The 21549-nt window shown below is 41.5% G+C and overlaps 1 protein-coding gene and 1 non-coding gene across 4 annotated transcripts in view; one reads left to right on the top strand and one right to left on the bottom strand.

Moving 5' to 3' along the window:
• Positions 1-21549, top strand: part of TNFAIP8L3 (TNF alpha induced protein 8 like 3) — a 61049-nt gene that overhangs the window by 13810 nt on the left and 25690 nt on the right. For 2 of the 3 annotated variants that reach the window (XR_004373502.1, XR_012656556.1), the window contains exon 2: positions 4824-5589. The exons of the other annotated variant lie outside the window; for it this stretch is intronic. The gene's annotated coding sequence lies outside the window, so the exon portion shown is untranslated. Of the gene's footprint in view, positions 1-4823; positions 5590-21549 lie in introns of those variants that run through there. 3 annotated transcript variants of the gene reach the window in all.
• On the bottom strand, positions 5514-5650 carry LOC116823800 (U4 spliceosomal RNA). The gene has a single exon (XR_004373504.1). It is a non-coding gene; the product is annotated as a U4 spliceosomal RNA (small nuclear RNA).

Below are 21549 nucleotides of genomic sequence, written 5' to 3'. Positions count from 1 at the left end.
CGCCCCTGACTTTAAACAATCCAGTTCTCTGATTGGTCCTCTGGTCAGGTGTTCGGTTACCCTTTTCAGGTAAAAGAAACTTAACCCTTACCTACCTATCCATTTATGACACATGTTCCCTGAAGTTCCATGTAAATTTACATCACTTTATACTGTAAGTGGTTAATGATTGTTGCTCTTACACAGAGTGCAGTTTGTTTGCTTTGCATAGCTCACCTAGGCACAAATTCCCTTAGCACAGTCCTAGAGGGGTACAAGTGATCTGTAGCAGCTGGATTTCTTTTAATACCATCATTCCATTTCCTTATTTTATCAGAAACAAATGGAATTAGATTTTCTTGCAATTACCATAAATCAGCAGTGAGGTGGTGGAAAGGCACAACAAAAATACCTCGGCCGCCTGCGCATTGACATACAGAAGCATCACTTGACCTGCAAAATAACTGTATGAGGTAACCACAACTATACAAGATTCATTGATTATACCCAGCACATGCTGGGGCCTGAGACAGCATTTCTATAAATATGGTTACATTTTCCTGTAGCCACATTTGATGAAAATCCATATCAGATATGTGCCATTATAATAAACTGGTAATTGTGGGATAGTTTATTTTTCATAGTTCTGAGAAAGAGAGGTAAGAGGTGGTTATGCTTCTTACTGGTGAGTATAATTTAGGACTGCTACGCTTATTTAGATCATCCCTGGCAACAATGCAAGCACATTCTCTGCTGTACTGACCATCTGGTTATGTAAAAAGAGATTAAAAAGTTGCTTGAGAATAAAATCCTTAGACACTAAAGTAGCTTTTATAGCAATATTTTGTCCAGTTAATCAGGTGTTTTTTATAATCTTTACAAGAAGCTTTGATTATGAAGTTGAATGTTACAGGCTTCCAGTGTAATGCAGTGAATATTTTTTAAATGATATTAAAGTCTATAAGCATAGACATTCCAGGAAAGGAGTTTATTTTATAAGAGCACATATAACCACATAACTGTTCACATAACAAAAAGAGACAATTGTTTACAGAATACAAGCTATTAGCTTTTTGGCGCATGTACGTAATTCCATTAACAGCTGCTTCTCATTACCTTTAATGAGAGACACATATGTACACCAACAGAACAGATCTTTTAAATCATTTTACACATTTCAAAAGAAATCTGAAAGCCTAACTTTCAAATTGCTGGGACAGATTCTGTCCTGTATCTCCTGAGAGACACAGCAGTGGGACAAAGGGAAAGGCGACTCCAAGTCATCTTTGTGCCACCTTGATTCTGGGCTGCTGTCAGGGCCAGAACAGCTCTTGGCATAAATTTGAGCAGTCCCCCTGCCGGCCTGCCTCCTTATAACTGTATATGGACAGCACCACAGCCTAGAAACCCTGTGGCAATGAGCCTGCAGCCCAGGAGCAGAATGGGTTACATATAGCAGCCCTGTGCTGCTTCTGTGCTAGGGGAATTCCCCCTAACCCTTTGCAGCTCCTTTCCAGCTCTTGAAGCTGTATATATGGACTGTGGTTGGAGTCAGAATAGGCACCACTGGCTTTACTAACATATTTTCAGTATTTATAAATTAATGTGAAATTGACAGACACACACGCATACAGACCTGTTCCACACAAAAAAACACTTTGAAATCCAGATCTCAAAAGGTAAAAAGCAAGATTTTGCGAGAAGTCACACACTCCAGAGCTGAGTCTGAAAGTTTCTTCCCTGCCTCCTTCTGCTTATGTCATAATGTACAGAATAAAAAGGAATCACATTATGCGAGAACATTCGCCTGTGCACAAAGGGGAAGTAGACACCATGCGCTACATTTGCTGCAAGACTGATCTAACTGGTTCAGGGAGGACCACCCAGAGAAATGATGATCTGACTCTGCAGTCCCACAGATTGTACACCACTCACCCCTTCCTGCTGCCAGTGTAGCAGTAGAAAAGTTGACAGCTACACTGCAGCTGGAAGTGAGCCACCTAGCCTACACAGACAGGCTTGCACTAGCTCGGCTCGAACTATCATGCTAAAAATAGCTGTGTGGCTGTTGCGGCACCAGTATAGGTTTGGGCTAGCCACTCGGGGAGAGTGAGTACAAGCCTCTGCTGGTGCACTAATATCCACATCATTATTTTTAGGACACTAGCTCAAGTTGCACTAATACGGGTCCGTCTACCTGGGCTGGAGGGCTTGCTCCCAGCTGCAGTGTAGCCATAGCCACGTGGCAGCTTTCTGATATTCCAAGAGGCAAATGTTGGGTTAAAGAGGTGCACAGATCTCAGTTACAATATCAAAGGGATGAACAGTAGGTTGGCCACACTGTACATTAGGAAAGTAGATAGATCCTCTTTAAAGGCCAGAGTTAATATAAATACTGAATTGCTGTTATGGGACTGGGAGATAGGGAAGTCTTGCAAAAGTTTGCTTAATGATGCAAAATTAAGTGTGTCTGATAGTCCCCTCTGACCTTAAAAGTATATGAGTCTATGAGATGGTCAGGAGAGCTGAGTTCTAATCCCACCATTGCCACTAACCTACTGTGTGACCTTGAGCAATTCATTTCAACTCTGTTTCCCATCCCACCTTTTGTCTGCCTGGTCTATTTATATTTTAAGCTCTTTGGGGGCAGGAACTGCAAGTGTTTTTGCAGTGCCTAACACAAGGGGCCCCAATTTCAGTTGTTATACAAATAAATAGAAAGTAAGACTAATGCAATGCATTGGGAGAAGGATAGTAACTGTAAAACTCATCAATACAGTTACCATAATATATCAATCATGAAAGCTTCACAGTAGCCAAAAGCCAAGGAGCAATTTCATATTCAATACTTGCTCTTAAACACCAAGGATATACATCCTTTCTGTGCTGTCCGGAGCAAGGGAAGTAAGGGCAATAAATTGCTCAAAGGAGATTGCTGTATGAAAACTAATTAATCTTAACCACACTTGACGTCTTAAAACAAAATGATTAGATAATTCTTTGACAAACCATTCCAAAGCAAAGGAATGCTACAAGGAATGATAGGAAATTCCTATTTTCCCTTTTTAAAAAGGCAGCTCAAGAGAAATCAGCCACATATTTCCATCCTTCTATTTGCTTCTGATTCAGATTGTCTAGCTATGTGGCAGAAAGCATGTTTGGAATAAAAATAGAATCCACAAATTGAAACTGTAGGTTTTTTTAAACACATAGTTCTTGTCCTGAACTAGAGAGAGAAGCCCTTTCACTGAAGGATAAGTTACCAGAACAAAATGTTTGCCACTGTTATCATGTTCATGACCATTAGCATGTTTTCTAACGTAATGAGGATCTTTCAGGTTTACTCCCTGCAAGTTAGGGATGGGCTTAAACAGTAAAGATCAAGTCCAGATCTGAACTTTGCAAAATTCAGCAACTGTAATTGGATGCAGGGTTTTGGTCTGGGCCCATCTATACTGTTGGGTTGTTGTATACTCTGCTGCTCAAGATTAAGAATCTCTAACATAGCTGAGTTAAACAGCCTGGAAGCCAGAAGGCCAACTCACCAGTCAGTGTATCTAAAACCCTCCCAACAGCATGCATATTTCAGTCCGTTTTCTTCAGGGACTGAGTTTTAGTTCTCCCAAATAGATAATAGTTTAATGTAAATTCTATAAGCCATGTGCCATCCCCTGACCCAGGGTCTTCTGACAGAGTATCTACTCCGTGCAGGTCTCACTGCCCAAACCCTTCTGCCTGGGAGTTAAGGAGAGTCTTTCTGCCTCCTTTTGCCAAGGTTTTCCTTCAGCAACTGTCGTTTTATCCTACAGGATTGTACTTACAAGCCAAAACTCAGGCCTCTCTTTATACTCTGGCAGGTCACCCAGCTTCCATCAGCTGATCCCAGGATTTACTCCCTTCACCTAGAGAACTGGGCTGAGCCTGACACAAGGTGCATCAGAGCCACATCCCCATTAGAGAGAGAGCTCAGCCTGTGCACAGCCCTTCATTAACAGAGATGAAACAGTGTTTGGCCTGTAGCAACACAGGAGAAGAATTACCTGCCATACAGCCTTCTCAGGGGATATGCTGGTCATACCTCTCAGTCTGAGGAGGCAGTACTCAGACTACTACAATTACAATTATTACCAACCCCAAGCATTCAAAAAAATCAATCAGGAGATTGGGGTTCCTGCTATTTGTCTTCTGGTTTGAGCCTTTAGGGAACTCGGGTCATATTTTCAAGCCTCTCATGAGGGCTTAAATTAATGAAAATTGAGATTCTCTCATAATCACTTGTTTCCATGAACTGCGGTTTTAAATATGAGTTAGCAACACTGCCTAGGAATTCAGTTTAAAGGACTTAGGGGTTTTTTGGTACCGTTAGCTTTCCTGAACTTTACATTAAATTTCACTTATTCTGCCAAGCCTCTAGGGCAGAATAAGTGAAAGCTTGGCCCTGGGGTATTTAGAGGCCTGCAAGCATTGAGGTACTAGGGTTACATAACATGTCTGAAACTATCCTGTGTCTCCATCTTGATTGCTAAAACATTTCAAGGAATAACATTGCAATGTCAAGCATGTTGTAGCATCTTTCAGGTAGCTAAAGGTTTAAATAGGGTGCTCAGCAACCATACATCAGAAATAAGAAGGAGATTACACCTGAGAAGAGAATTTTTTCCATTGTATTTTCATTGTTTAAGCAAAGACATCCTTGTCATATTTCAGTCTGCATTCTTGGATGAAATCCTCAGCATGTTAAACTCTTTGGGGTAGTGATTGTCTTTGTTCTATGTTTGTACATGCTAGCTATGATCTATGACTGTACCACAATACAAATAAAATATAGCCTGTTTTCTTTGCAGGCGTAGAATCAGGAATGTATTCCTCTCCTCTCTATGGTTGCCAACCCTCCAGGATTGTCCTGGTATCTCCAGGAATTAGAGATTAATCTTTAATGAAAGATGGTCTTGTGATGAAACCTCCAGGAATACATCCAACCAAATTTGGCAATCCTACTCCCCTCCAGTATGGAAGTTTTTAGCTATTATTGACTCATTCCTTATATGTTACAAGTCATCTTATGTTAAATGGCTGTGTTAATTCTTTTAGTTCTACCTTTAATTTTTTCCTCTTCACTTGGAGTGAAGTTCAAAGGAGCTTCACATGGGACTTAAGCAGTATGCAGTCCTTCTGCTGGCCCTCTGACAGAGGTGAATTTAATTGATGGAGTATATAGTAGTAAACATGTGAGGAAGTGCTTCAGTCTTGTCTTCGAATTGCTCATTTTCTGCAACATCTAGGTAACATTACAAGATAAGAAACGAGGGTTGGAACTTGATAAGATACAAGACAGATAGAGACCTGAACTGTTTTCATGGAAGAGTCAGCTGGCTGTTTGTCATCATTTGGGTGTTGAAGACCAACACAGACTGCTCCTGAATGGAGCTGAACAGGGGTTACATTTCAATAAGGATGATGAAACTGAAAAAAGCTCACATCAAACTCAATATTCTGCTCACTGCTTCAATAAAGTTTGTCAATGCAATGTTTGATCTTGTTGAATCTGAAGAAGCCAATTTTCTGAAACCTACTTTTTGAAATGAGCACAAATCCATTTTAAGTTATCAATTAGCAATAATCGCGCCTCGGATTAACCTCATTGGCTACGATACTGCCACTGCGCAAAGCTACTAAACAGCTACTTTTTCCTTGGAAGAATTCTCTTGTCACTTGTTTCCTGCTACTTCTTACAATTTTAGACCCATCAACTCAGAAAAACACACACAAATATTTGGCGATTAAACACTCATTTGCAGGATGGGCACCATCATGGATCAAAGCATCATGGTGCCAAGCAATGTACAGACACACAGCGCGCGCGCGCACACAAAAGCAGTCACGTAGCCCCTGCCCCAATGAGCTCAATCTATTTTATGACATGATGCAACATGAAGATGTGTGGGAAAAGGCAGAGGAAGTCATAGTAAAGCAAGTAAGTTACCATATATTACATGCAATCTTGTATAAAAGAATCACACTCCAGACACTGGACAGTAGCCATTTCTGGGTAGGACATGGCAGTCACTCTGCACCAGGAACATTAAATAGCAGTCTTCAGGAAGGGAGATTAAGAACTCCTCTAACTAAACTAGAGCGAATTTTTAGGAGTTAGAATGTAGTTATTTAAATAGGGACGTCATCCCTAAATTAACATCCCTGATCTGGCGAAAACCCATCATGGGATCTTTTAATGACCATGAGCATTTAGCATTTTGAAACAGAACACCTCTAGGAAACAGTGATTGTAACACCATGCTCGGTCACAGATTCTCAAAGGGAAGAGTGCCACCTTTTCAATCACCACTGCTGAAGGCTGCCTTGGAGGTCTGTCATTAACAAAGACTTTATTGCCTTTTGAGAATATACCTTATATGGAAACATGAGAACCACCTTTTGCGTCCAAAGGCAGAGAGTTTTTATGAGAGCAGCCAGTGTTCCTTCTGCAGTTTCAGCTTGAACATGTGCTCTTGCAGCTGCAATTAAATTGGGTCTGCAAGTTCTCTTATTGCACCAATACTTATTTGTGGGTGCAAATTGCATCTGCAAAAAGGGAAGGCGGGTTTCAGCCCCTTTAAAAATATACCCCTAAACAAACTATGATTGAGTCCACAGTATGTTGCATCTTCTAGTGGGAACAAAAAGTAGAATTAAAGGAATAGCATGCAGATTTAATGGGCAATAGATACACAATTTGGCAAACCTGAAAATACCATTTTCTACTTTAAAAACCATGTTTTTCACTGATTTTCCTCAACAATGAAAATAATGCCATATGTGGCAGGAGAAAATCGTACAAAAGTAGGACTGTTCTGAACATGACTCAAACTAGACTAAACAGACAGTCTCTCTCAAGAATCTGAACTGACTTGTAACGTAAAAAGGAACATTGGAACCTATAAAGTACAAGGAAGATTACTGTCCTTTCATAGGGTTATGGCTTTGCCCTGGATTATTTTTCTAAGCAGACTGAAATTCCTTGGAGTATAGGAAAGGGAAGACTCCTTCTGTGGGAAGAGTAGGAGAAATGCTTTGATGGTCCTTCCATTACTTAATGGAAGGGAACACTGAGCTTGTAACCAGACATACCAAAGGACCATCCAAGGAGCTTCAGCAGGTTAGAGATCCAATTACTTATATCAGATTTTAGCACTCAGAGACCATAGGGAGTAGCGGAGGATAGAAAATTTACAGGCACTGAGAGAAAATGATTGCTACTGTATCTCTCAGGCAGCCTTGTATAGGTTCAAAGGAGGACATGCACGAGGTTGGCCAGACTGAGGAGCACCCAATATTTATACTTCAAGTGAGAGCAATAAGCAGGGATGGGGGCTGCCACTAGGGAAAGATTAGCTCAGAACAAAGGATATGTAACTTTTATTTACCCACAAATCAGCCACTGTGGGTGGTGAAGTTAGCAGTTCGAGACACAAAGGTTTGGTTTATCAGGGTTTATCCTGCACAAGGAAGGTAGGATCAAGCCCACACAGGGCCGCCCAGAGTGGGAGGCGGGGGGGCAAGTGGGGCAATTTGCCCCGGGCTCCGCATGGGCCCCCACGGGAATGGCTGAGGCTCCCTCCCCGGCCCCAGTCAGACCCCGTCTCCACCCGTCTCCCGGAGCATCCCTGGAGAGCGAGGCAGCCTGGCTCTGGGGTGGGGTCTCTGGGGGATGGTGAGGGGACAAGGAGCAGCATGGGTCAGGGATTCTTAGGGGGGCAGGAAGGGGGTGGGGATCGGATAGGGAGCAGGGCCAGGCTGTTTGGGAGGCACAGTTTGAGGCTTGCAGAAGAGCCAAGCTGTTATCTTTTCCATTAGGGCTATCATCCCTTTCACATCTCAAATGCCAAATCATAGTCTAAATTTAATTTCAGTGCCATAGGTAGATTCATGTCAGGGGAGGGTGGCTTCATTTAAAATTAGCCACAGGGGAAGGAATCACGTGAGAAGAGCAATATCCTACACCACTTACCTCCTTCTCAACCCTACCAAGGGAGATCCCCCTCCCCTGCATTCACTGAGGCTTCAGAGAGGTTAATTCAGTGGTTCTCAAACGTTTATACTGGTGACCCCTTTCACATAGCAAACCTCTGAGTGCGACTTCCCTACTGGTTTATAAATTAAAAACACTTTTTTATATATTTAACACCATTATAAATGCTGGAGGCAAAGCAGGGTTTGAGGTGGAGGCTGACAGCTCACAACCCCCAGTAATAACCTCGTGACCCCTTGAGGGGTCCTGACCCCGAATTTGAGACCCCCCTGGGTTAATTTAATTTTAGCACCCTGTGTCCATTCACATGCATGTGCTATTTTGAGCATTTCAGTTTTCACAACATAGGCTCATCCCAGATTCTGAAACAAGCTCAAATGCTGAGTTCGTGGAGTATGTACATAGCTCTTACTAAAACCAAACCACACTAAAACTCGTCTCCAGTTGCGAGGGGCCCATGAGCCACAGTCCTCTAGGAAAACAGATATTGCATGGCAGGTTAACGATGCATTAATGGCTATTAGCCAGGATGGGTAAGGAATGGTGTCCCTATCCTCTGAGTCAGAGGTGAGATGAGGCAGGAGAAGGATCATTTGAGCTTACCTGTCGGTTTACTCCCTCGGCGGCACTTGGCAGTTGTCCTATTGTCGGTAGACAGGATACTGGGCTGGATGGACATTTGGTTTGACCCAGTATGGCTGTTCTTATGTTCTAAGCTAAATGAACCCAAAATTATGGAGACAGATATGAGTCAAGGAAGCCAGCAAAGTATCAGAAACCTGGAAAAATCTATCACTGGATGGGCTCAGGCGTTTGGTCAAAAGCTGAGGTGGTTCAAAAGTTGTGGATTTTTTTTTAAGCAGAATATTTTTTGTTTCTTTAAACAATCAACACAGCAAGCAGCAAATATTTGGCCACACGCTTCTGAAACCCCAAACTATATTCAGGTTTTGGCAGACTAATTTCAGCTTTTCAATTAAAAAAAGCTCAACAAATTTTGAAGGAAAGCAGACATTGTCTGATTTTTTTTTGCTTTTTAAAAACCCCTAGTTTTCGATCTAGAAAAAGTTTTGATGGAAAATATTTGTCCAATCCTTTAATGAGCTTTAGTGCCTTTTAGCACTAACTGATGCTGAGAACCAGTGATACCTTGTAAAGAATTTTTCCTCAAAACTGGGTTTGTGCCAAGGTGCAGAAAGTTTATTTTTCCCAGGGCCGCCCGTGGATGCAGAGCAAGTGGGGCAATTTGCACCAGGCCCCGCAGGAGCCCTCATGAGAATATAGCATTATATAGTATTGCAATTTTTTTTATGGAAGGGGCCCCCAAAATTGTTTTGCCCCAGGCCCCCTGAATCCTCTGGGTGGCCCTGAGGTTAGACCAAGACCATTGGAAAAAACGGGAGTTAAACCCACATATCATGAAGAAAAACTGGTGCACAAAATGACTGGCACTGATGCTCTCACAGCCTAGACAGCCCATATCTGGCAATAGGATGAAATTCAGTTGTAGGTGTTAGAGGTTTAAGTGTTCATAAAACCTCTTGAAACAACCACTACCACCACGCCTTGAACATCTCAGCAGGAAGCAATATGAATTTAAAATACATCTCCAAGAAGAATTCAACCAATGAACACTCATTCCAGTTAACTCCACTTCTCTATGCCCTGTAAGCTTATTTACATTGGTCAGCCCCACTCGCTTCCTCTATTCTTGCTAGAAACAAAGTTCCTCCTGTGATTTGAGCATTAAGGTCAATGGGAGTTTTGTGTGCTCAAAAAAAAAAAAAAAAAACCCCACAAAAACAAAAAAACATAGGATTAGTTCAGGTGTTTCCAAGTCTCTAGCTAAAGATTCCCAGAGCCCTGCATTCAGTTACAAGAGACGAGAGATTTGTAGAAGTTACTAAATTCAGCCATTTTGCTTGGTGATTTCTCAGTCTATCCTTGTAAATGAAACTAATTCCGTTTCTTTTTAACCTCTGCTATGCCAGTGCATAATGTGCTGCAGGAAGAGGAACCGTCCCTCGCTCCCCCTGACCCCCACTGACCCCTTTTGGCACCACTTTGACAAGATTCAGAAATGCAATAGCTAAGTAAAATTCTTTTGTTTTTAAGTAGATTCAGGTTTGTTTTCTGAACCTGTTAGTGAATTTCTGACCATTTTAAAAGGTGAGACGTAAATTAAAGGAATATTTCAGTCTGATAGCAGCACAGATTTCTGCTCTGTAAGAAGCCTGGAGCAAAATAAAAATCTAATCATGCTTAATATTCAACTCGGACTTTTTAATCAGTTTCTACATACTTGAATACATTTATAGGGACGCTCTTGCCTTCTCACTGGGTATTGTAAAATGTTCTTGGTAGTTGTTTGGGCAACACAGAGTAATATAAACCATAGCTGAGCAGTTCTTTGAATTGGCCAAAGAATAGAGGAATTTTTTCAATACTGAAAAGAGATAGGCAAAGGCCTTTGACTTTGCTGTTTAGGAGGTTTTTTGTCAGGTTCAAAAGTTCCCAGCATAGCTAAGGTGGCTCTCATGAGTCGCTTTCCCTTAAACAAAAACAGTTTTAAAAAAAGTGAGACCCCTTTCTCTGCTCCAAGATAAAAACGAAATCCAGAGTTCTAGCTATGTGATGTCACATCTGAGTGGCAATTGCATAGCGAGGTGCAAAGTGATTTTGTGAGCTTTGACGAAGTTTGTTGAAGTTTTGGTCGTTAGGATGTTATTGTAAACTGCCTTGAAAAATTGACTATTTTTGGAATCCAGTGACATAGTGTCACCTCCACTAAAGTATTAAAATATTGTAAGTAACTATAAGCATCTTCAAATGACAAAGTATTTCAAGAGCTCAAAAGAGCAAAAAAGAAAAGAGAGTCCACTAAGTTAGCCACAGGATTTTTTAAAATTACATTTAAACTTTCTACTGTTAATAAAATGTAAAGAATTTTCAAGAGTTCTTTGCATACTTTACACCGAAGCAATATGCCTTTACAATGAAACAATTGCAGCCTTTATTCAGGCAAGCCTTCTGGTCAAAAATCCTGGTCCAGGGGATTGGGTGCCATATGTATATGTTGTTTTGGGAACTGGAGGCAGGATTGTGTTTTTCCAACATTATAGAAGGAGATTTTCAGATCCACAATTGGCACTTGGGTACTTAATCAGTTCTGTGGGAATTAAGTGCCTAACTGCCATTTGTGGCTTTGAAAAATCTCTCCCTTACAACCTAAAGATTTAAGATGTAACTTTGAAGTGGGCAAGCAGAAAGAAACTGAAAATAATTGACTAGCTAGCCAACAGATAAACCTAGGAATAAGATTCCCCTCAGTGTCTGAAATACTGTTATTCGGGTTTCTCTTTCACAGTCTCCAACTTACCTCTCATGGTTGCTAGGAAACCACAGCATTTATAGTACAGTAATCATTTCCAGTCCATTCTGAGATGTAGTTAATTAGCTCATGTGTGAAGTTTGGTTCATAAGAGAAGAAACAGAATAAAGTTTATATTTAACTGTCTTGTATTGCACATTTTAAAAAATGGGGGGATTTATGCTAGGTCAGTCCGGTGGCGAGAGAACTTTCTGAAAGGATCATTTTTTGTTTGCGTGTACTGTGTAATATTTGGATAGGATCTACAGGAGAATCACAGAATACTGAGTAGTTCTGCCCCTAACTGTGACATCCCATCCTGCTGCAAACACTAATGAAAGTTCTCCACTTGAGTCTGAATTCTGGCAGCCATAATGAGAGAAATCAATGTGATCAGGGGAAAATGATGAGTATTATTTTAAGGGGAAGAGCCCTGCTTTCTGACTCCCTTTCCTCACATCTCCTTTGGCACATGGAGTTAGCAGTCTGCCAACAGAATGGTCTATCTTTGAGTGGGTGGACTGCAAATCATGGATCAGTTCTATGAAGAGGGGAAGACAGCAGGGAAGAGGGTTACAGTTTGGAGGGAGCAGAAGGAAAGATGAGAAGGTGAAAAATAAAAGATGCTGCTGCTGCTGCTCTTTTTTTTGATAATCACCCCCAAAAAGAAAAAAAAATCCACTAAAACTGATTTGTGAATAAAAAAGGTTTGGGGTATATAAATATACAGTGGAACCTCAGAGTTATGAACTGACTGGTCAACCACTCAACTCATTTGGAACCAGAAGTACACAGGCAGTAGCAGAGACAAAAAAAGCAAATACAATACAGTACCGTGTTAAATGTAAACTACTGAAAAAAATAAAGGGAAAGTTTAAAAAAATTTGACATGGTAAGGAAACGGTTTGTGCTTGTTTCATTTAAATTAAGAGGGTTAACAGCAGCATTTCTCTTCTATATAGTACAGTTTCAAAGCTGTATTAAGTCAATGTTCAGTTGTAAACTTTTGAAAAAACCATAACATTTTTTTCAGAGTTAAGAACATTTCAGAGCTATGAACAACCTCCATTCCTGAGGTCTTTGTAACTGAGGTTCTACTGTATTAGTATATTAAGTCACTTGCTATCCCTCATTTACGTGCACAAGGTTCAATATTATGGTTTTTATGGAAATAACCACTGGTCTTATTTGCTGGGAAGCTCTCGAATTAGTGCAGCTTAGAAGAAAGAGTTTTGTATTTTATTTCCAGATATACATGACAATCTGATATTACGTTAGGAAAGAAATTTGAGTCCACTCCAAATACAGCTGCATGCAACAGGAAGCTCATAACTGGTCTGTTAATACCTTTCTAGTGTTGTAGCAGTGTTGGTCCGTGGGTTCGAGAGAGACAAAGTGGATGAGGTAATATCTTGTAATGGACCTACTTCTGTTGGTGAAAGAGACAAGCTTTTGGTTTTAAAACATGATGTAGACATGCCCTCAAACTACACAGGTTATATTTTGGGTATTCAGTAAACAAGACTTTGGATTCTGTTTCTCAGTGTAATATTCTATGAAGTTCAGAAACTTCCTGTGCTACGTGGGCAAGGTCCTATGAGGTAAGGAATAGCTGCAACTCCCATTGAAATATTACAGTAGCCACTAGAGGCACCAACTGACATCAGGGCCCCCACTGTGCTCGGCATTATACAAACAAACAGCAAGGCAGTCCTTGCCTCAAAGTGTTTACAAAGCCAACTAGACAAAGCATGAAGGAAAGGAAGTATTATCCCTACTTTACAGATGGCAAGTTGAGGCATGGAGAAATTACGGGATTTATCCAAGATCACATGGGAAAACTATGGTAGAGTCGGGAATTGAATCCAGATCCCCTTTTTTTAAACAAGGTACAAGCTGGAAGTGTTTAATTTGCTTCTAAGCCAGACATCAGTTGACATGAGACTGAGTCTGTTCCCATAAAGATAAATGGTAAGGTTAATGGGTTCCATGATGAGGTTTTGGCCATCATCAATATCTTTGAAAGTTCTGTTTCTCTTTCATTTTGTCATAGTTTTGGCACATCTGTAAGCAGCGTTAGCACTCTTTCACTTGAATTGCTATGGAATTTGCAAGCCTCGCTACAGTAGGAGGAGTTCCATATGTCATACTAAACAAGGTAAGCACAAACTAGTGTGCGAACAGAGGAAAAACACAACAGGAATAAACCAGGAAGCCTACATCAGCATGTTACTTCAGAGTTACCAGCTGAACAGCACTTCAGAATATTTTGCTTCCAAATACGGGTATATTTCTTTTTATCTATACATACACACGTACATTATTTGCTCTTATTACTGTCTGCATAATTTCACACATTTACTCATGAACAAATCACATTTCACTTCCGTAGCTATGCTCTTGCCCCCATAGTCTATGTAAATTTGCTTGCGGAGCTTTGTATCTTCCTATTTGTTTTTTGCTTCATATCTGTACATACTACAGTACACTGAGGTCCTTTGTAATTCCTACTTTCCCCAAAGATGTTGGTTTCTCTTATTTTCATATGAAGATCCTCATTTCCATCCTGGTTGCCATTTGCTCCCTTTCTGTAATAAACTGCTCAATCTTGAAGACATCTTCACAATAATCCCTTATAGTGTGTTATGGTGACTTCCTTATAGCTTTGCGTACAAGACTTCTGAACACAGCAAGAGAGCTATTTAGACAGCAAGGGTGATTAGACAGAGCCGGTGGTTTTGGAATGAGGGCTTTGGATGTATCTTGGTGGAATGACTGAAGGGGACTCTTGGCTTTTCCCAAGAGTGCTCAACTCCAGACAGCACCACTCAGATTCCAATGGGAACCTAAGCAAATAGTAGGAGTTGCAGCATGCAGAAGGAACATGACTGCCACCTACTGTTCACAGAAAAGATATCAGAAGAGTGGGTTGTGTCAGGGGATGAAGGGGCTGTGTCTGGAAGAACATTAAGCACTGGTTGCACAAGAATCAGTATGTGAATGAACATGTCATATTTTTAAGGGTGCCCACTCTCCCAGGACTCGTCTGGGCACAGCAACTCCCAGAACTCATATGGTGGGGAAGGCACAGTAGGAAAGGTAATGCAGCCCCAGGCTGTAGTATGATTTCTTGGGCATCTGTGTGTGGGCTAGATGGGGGTAAAGTGTGTGTGTGTTCCCCTCTCCCAATCCACCTTGATTTGCTTAGTCTTGCCTCCACCTAGCTAGGATGTAGGATTTGGGGGTGTTAGGACATAAACTGCTTGAAGGGAACAGTTTTAATTAGGACATCAGTTTCCAATTGTTTAAAAAAAAATCTGTAAAAGGACAAGTAGTTCTTATGCTAAGTACTTCACCAGCTGAGAAACCCTACCTTGAGACGAGTTATTTGAAACCCAACTCTGTTCTAATAGTTCAAGATTATTTTTGATATCTGCTGGGGAAAACATTACTATAGCTCCATTTTATTTTCCAAATAAGGAATCATGACAGAAGGTATGACCCTCATATCACTAATCTAATAAGCACCTCCGTTATGCACTGCATAGAGACAGTCATGTTCAGGAAATGACTGGCAACTCAATATAAACAGTGCTGCCTGGGTTAGATCTATATTCAGTTAGCTGGTGTTATTTCCCTAGCGGTGGTTATTAACTTATGCAGAGCCATCATTCAGGGTTAGAATGGTTTATCAAGCTGGATATTTTCTACAGGTCAAAAACTTCAGTATTTTTGTGTACAACATACTCTAAAAGCTTTTAAAGTTTGCTAATATTTTCTGAGTGTTTATAATTATCAGTCCTTAGAAATCTGTGTGTATATATATATAGCTTTTTCCATTGACAGAATGAGATACTCAGACATTACGACTCATTATCTCTTAGCTCTCTACTTTTCTTCCTCTTTATAATGATGTAAAGACTGATATATCTTCTAGGAAATCAATGACTATTTCATTTTACTACTGATTGGGATGTCAAAAAGCTTTTAGATGTATTGTAAATAAACAATTTGAGATAGGCCACCAGATTGGCTGCAACCCAGAAAAGAAGTGCTGCTGCAGCTTAGGAGCAGATCAGTGCCATTATGGAAACAAGCCCAACAAGTCAGCGGTTGTCATGGGGCTGGAGAAGGTTAAAGCACAAGATTGGATGCAGCTGCAGGAAGAAAGTAAAATTCACACCAGTGCAGGGGGCATGGATAAGATCCTCTTCTCAGTAAGAGTCCGATGGAAAGATCCCATTGACTTTATTGGGCTTTGGTGGGGCTTTACACTGAATTCAAGTGATGCATAATGCCTTGTTCATATTCTCTGCGTTTAGATGAATTTCATGCATGGGGTATAAAGATATGAATACATTAGATATTATGGGATGAAAAACCATCCCTGAGCAAGGAGATCAGGAAGGGTCTGATGCACAACTGAAGCGCCAATTAACTGGTAAGGGTTTATGAGGGATGTAAGCAGTATGAAGGGCTTTGCATGACTCCTTCTCACAGTAGCGAGTGTCACTCATAGTGAATAGTTTTGACTAAATCATAAAGATTTTAAATTCTGGCATGAAATGACTATTCCCTATTGTTCTCAGTTGGTAGTGAGAGTTCTGTGAAGGCTCCCTGGCCCCCTGCAGTGAAGAGAGCTGTAGGAAGCATGGCACTGAGTCAATTTGTGCAATCACGAAGGTTTGGTTTTTTAATGCCGAATGCTTCATGAATACAAAAAGGTGTGTTTTAATGGGCTGTTGCCCTTTGATCTGCCACAGGAGTGCAATGAGGCGTTGTAGCATTCTGTGAGGCTCCTGGGTTCTTGCTGCTAATTTTCAAATATGGTGCAGCATTTCACCATGAGGATTTAATTCCCTCTAGTATATTTTGAGTTTGTGGTTTCGGGGACTGATGTTGGAGGTAATGAGCAACATAAATTAAGCCATACGCTGTGGCTCACCAATGTCTTTCATTAGATTAACTCTCAGCCTTATTCAGGGGCCAGGATTGTTATACTGTAGCACTGATACACTCACCACTTCTCCTCTTTATTAGAAGACATCTCTTACCATACCATGGCTTGGGTTAGCTGCTACAGACATGTAGTCTATACTCCCCCCACTCACTAGGAATAGCCACAGCTTCTATCTACGCATAGATAGGGTGACCAGATGTCCTGTTTTTAAAGGGACAGTCCTGTTTTGGGGGACTTTTTCTTATATAGGAGCCTATTACCTCCCACCCCTGTCCCATTTTTTCACAGTTGCTATCTGGTCACCCTATGCATACAAGGCATAGGGGAATTGTGGAGGTGCTCTGTAATCTACCACTCGGAGCACTTACCATCTCCATGGTCCATCATTCTCAGCCGTTAATTTCATCCAGTCCCTGCAGTACCCACCTGTCCAATATTTCCTACATAATCACATAAGGTCCTGCAAGCCCGTTGACTCCTATGTGAATTCTATGCCCAGAATGCTTCCAGTACTGAACCTTATGTAAGGTAAGCTTCATAAAAACCAGCACTGTGTTTTGATCTCTAAATACCAAATCCTGAATATATATTCTGCAGAGAAGGCCCCAAACCAGCACAGTGATGCAGTGCCACTCAGTAGCCAGTGAATGAAAAAGCTGTGCAGGATGATTGCATGCTCTGAGTACTGAGGAACAGGGCTTCATGGAAGCACATAGTGGAGGTTTCAGGGAGATGGGGAGACAGGACTAATGTGTTTGACTACCAGGTTTCCTACAAGTTCCAACAAAACTCCCTCATGGGGAGAGAGTGGTGACAGTCACTATTACACCATATGGTCCAGGGCAGCAGTGGTGGAGGCTCTGGGCCAGGCCTCTAGACATCATAGAAGGACTGCAGTCCCAGCGGAATTCCCCTACAGATCTCTCATCTCTTAAGCGCTGTAGTATTTTAGCTTTCAAAGGGAACCTGAGGGACAGCACCATGGACTATGCACCTAAAGTGTATCCCTTCCAACATGAAAGGAAACTCTGCAGCTCAAAACTTAGTTAAACAAGATTTTTCGTTTGAACTCACAGACAGCAGCCCAAGAAAGGAATCAGAAACACACACAGTACAAGACAGGCTCCTATTTCAGCTGGCAGCTATGGAGTGGCTTGTGCTATTCTATTTCTGTAGTCCTTAGACCAGAATAATTTCCATCTTCGTAAATCGTTTTTCCAAGTAACACAATCCGATTTCAGTTTGCTAGCTTTGACGCATGAGAAACCTCTATTTAAGCCTTGTAAATGTTCCTCAGTAACCAGATGAATGCCAGTAATGTAGCCAATAAATAATCCAGACATAGTCCAAATGAGCCTATTAAGTGTCTGCTCTGGAGTGCCAGAAAGCAGTGGTTAGTCCTGTGGCAATCCCTTGACTCCTGCAACATAGAGAGCTTGTGTACCCTGGATAAGGGAAATTGCCTTTCCTTGTCACAACAATGTTATATGCCTTTAAGTAGAGAACAAAGGTAACTCTGCGTAACATTGAGTAATTTACTGTACCAGATGATGGAAGAGCAATACCTGAAGAGATACAGAACTCAAACAATCTAGTCTGTTATTCACCACTTTCTTCCCGCTTCTCTTTTCTTTTCTTTTCAAGCTTCACCCTTCTCCCCCACAGCCAGCCAGACGCTGGGCAAAATTCTCCTCTGTGATGCCAGTGTCTATCCAAAGTAAATCCATTTACTTCTGTGGTGTTACTCCAGATGTGCCCAGATTCATTATTACACATGCCTACAATGCTGTGACCATATCCTCCAAGGCTGGGACTTTGTAAACCTAGATCCAATATTTCCCTAATGTGATACCTTGGATGAGAGAGCTAATAACTGTGATGATGGGGTGAAATTCATCTGTGTGCACAGAGCCAGCACAGGCCTTTGTATCACACAAGCAGTGTGCGCAGGTATTGTATTGGGGTTCTGTACAGGTGAGAGTTTCACCCAGGGTACGTCTACACTGCACGATTATTTCGAATTAGCTTAAACCGATATTACAAAACAGATCTAATAAAATCGGTTTAGCGCGTCCACAGTGGGATCACGAAATCGATTGTTTGCGTCCATGGTCCAAAGCTACCATCGATTTCAGGAGCGGTGCACTGTGGGTAGCTGTTCCTCAGCTATCCCATAGTTCCCACTTCCGGGTTGAGAGCACAGTGCCTGATGGGGCAGAAAACATTGCCCCGGGTGGTGCTGGGTACAGCCTCACCCCTCCCTTTGTGAAGGCAGCAGACAACCCTTTGGCGCCTTTTTCCCGGAGTGCATTGAGCAAACGCCATAGCACAGCAATCATGGACCCTGAGATCACAAACGGTATCCTGACCGTTGTCAACACCTCGCGTACTCTCTGCCAGCAGCATTCAGTACACAGAGGGTGACATTTACAGTACTCAAGGAATTATTTATTTTACTTCTCTTTCACGTGCTGGGGGGGGGGAAGAGACTGACGAGCTGTTCCGTGAACCACGCAAGACACCGTGTATTAAGCTACAGACATTGGGCGCTCAGCCAAGAATGCAAATAGTTTTCAGAGACTGCTGTGGAGACTGGTAGCTGTAGTCCTCATTACCCCCTCCCTCCCTCCATGAGCATCCGTTTGAGTCTCTGGCTTCCCGTTACGGTTGTCACGCACCGCTGTGTATCCTGGAGTTTATTTTTCAAACGCTTTGGCATTTCCTGTTCTTTAACGGAGCTCTGATAAAACAGATTTGTCTCACCATACAGCGATCAGATCTAGTATCTCCCGTAAGGTTCAATGCAGGAGCTACTTTTGCATTTGAACTGCATCGCCACCCGTGCTGATCAGAGCTGGACACGTGAAAGCAGGAAATGTCATTCTAAAGGTCTCGGGGCTTTTCCTGTTTACCGGCACTCCGCATCCGAGTTCAGATTGCGGACCAGAGCGGTCAGTGGTGCACTGTGGGATACCTCTAGGAGGCCAATAATGTCGATTTCCGTCCACACGAACCCTAATCCGAGTTATCACTTTCGAATTTAGCGCTACTCCTCTCGTCTAGGAGGAGTTCCGAAATCAATTTAAGGAGCCGTTTAACTCGATATTAATGACGACGTCGTGTGAACGGATACAGAGTTAAATCGGTATATTGGCCATTAAACCGATTTAAAGTCGCAGTGTAGACCTGGCCCTAGTGTATGCAATAAAGTATAGAGTTTGGGTTAAACTACTACCTTAGCTCCACTGCGAATGAAATGCTTTTCTCACTCCAGACTTTACCAAGAACATTGAGGTAGCCTCTAAGATAAGTTTCTTGTACATTTTCATTATCAAACCAACAACACACATAAGTGAGCAACTTTGAATCCTAAATTTTATAGATCAATAAAACTAAAAAGAAAGCAGGACCCACTTCACATAGTGAATAGCTACAGGAAGACTCCTATTAACTCCAACAACATGAAAGGATCCAAAAGAAAAGTGCTAGGCTTTTGTTCTAAAACATTAATAAATTACCCACTTCAGTCATAGAGACCGTATGAAAGGCAGACGGAACACAGCCATACAGAGAAGGTAGAGGTAATGCCAGCCTGTACTCTCAGTGAACATTATCACTTGGCTAGCTTCTTCAGTAATTGGCTGAAGTCAACCCAAATCTTTATATATTTATGAAGGGTCTGGTTCAATCCATAAATTTCCTCAAAAGCAGAAGTTTCTCTCAATCAAATAATCCTGCCGATTTGGTGGCAAATAGCATTTCCTCCTCAGAGAAGGCTGAATTTAACCTATATTATGGTGATAGTAGCGTACGCCTTTTGTGACTTAGAAATAATTTTGTATTCCACTGAAGTCATGTAACAAAATACATTTTGGAGACTAATATAGCCCTGAAGCAACAGTCACCCTGGGCCATATCATGCCATTAATTTTATATAGAACTCACAGTTGAAATCAGTGGGGAGAGCTGCATAAAAATGATGGCAAACCATAGCCGTAAATCATGAACTTGCATCTTCCAAGATTGAATCTGAAGACATGACCATGATATATGCTCAGTAGTACAAGCAATTCTTTTATGTCTGCAGTGTCAGTTGCTCTCCTTCAGTCCATTTAAACAGAGATTTGCATTGTTATAATTGGTTCCCAGCATGGAACAGATCCTCAGCTGGTGTAAATCTGTGCAGCTTTATACCAGTTTACATCATATGAAGATCTGGCCCTGTATTTCCAAAAGATTTTTATTTAAAGTCTATTAATATGAATCAAAATTGTGGGGCAAAGATGATGGAAAAGATTGCAATTTTTGGGCCAGGGACTATGTTTTCATTAAGCTGGCATAGTGCTTAGCATAATGGTGCTCTGACCCGTTTTGGGCCTTTAGCTGCTACTGCAATATAAATATTTTATAGTAGGTTTACATGGAAATAGTTGCTTAATGCAGACAAAGACTTTGGACAAGTGTTGGAAGATGTATGGGAAGAAAAATGCTTGGAAGGCTTTTTGTTCATGTTCCAGCCAAATCCTGCTCATTTTACTCACATCAGTAGTATCATGTAAGGCTATCCCATGAGTAAGCTAAGCAGGATTTGGCTCCGGAGCCCTTAGTTATGAAAGAAGTGAATTTTGATTAGGAGTAAGAGGCAGCTAAAAGTAAACAGGAAACAAACAAATGCTGCTGAAAATAAGCCAGATACCAGAGCTGGCAACTGTGAGTCTCCGGAGCCACCAGCCATTCTAATCAGGGTACAACTGAAAGCGCTGAGTTGAGACCTATTCTCTGGCACTGGAAAAGGAAATGGCTGTTCATTCATTCTCTCTAACTCAGTGGGGTTGGACAGGAGTAACAGAGCAGAATAGGTCCCTTATGGTAGCTGTTAGAGGGGAAATATTTTTTTTAAATGCAGGTGTTGTCATCTGTGATACTAACTCCTAGCACTTATTAGCACTTTAGTGACATTAGTACTTAATTCTCCTCACCACTCACACAGTCCAGTTCACTTTTGGCACATCTCTCAGTCAGACAACAGACTAGCTCATTTCACTTTCTGGATTTCGTGCATTAACAAAATACTGCAGTGTTGCACATTCTACAAGGAAATGTTTAAATCAAAGCAAACTGTTTCCACTGAACTTTCTTATGGATTCCACACAAACAAACATTTCTAGTACCATAAAGTTTTGCTAAGCATTTCCCCTCCCCTGACCAGAC

The sequence above is a fragment of the Chelonoidis abingdonii genome, chromosome 9, assembly GCF_003597395.2.
Source record: "Chelonoidis abingdonii isolate Lonesome George chromosome 9, CheloAbing_2.0, whole genome shotgun sequence".
Classification (NCBI taxonomy): Eukaryota; Metazoa; Chordata; order Testudines; family Testudinidae; genus Chelonoidis; species Chelonoidis abingdonii.
This window is presented reverse-complemented; position numbering and strand designations above follow the sequence as displayed.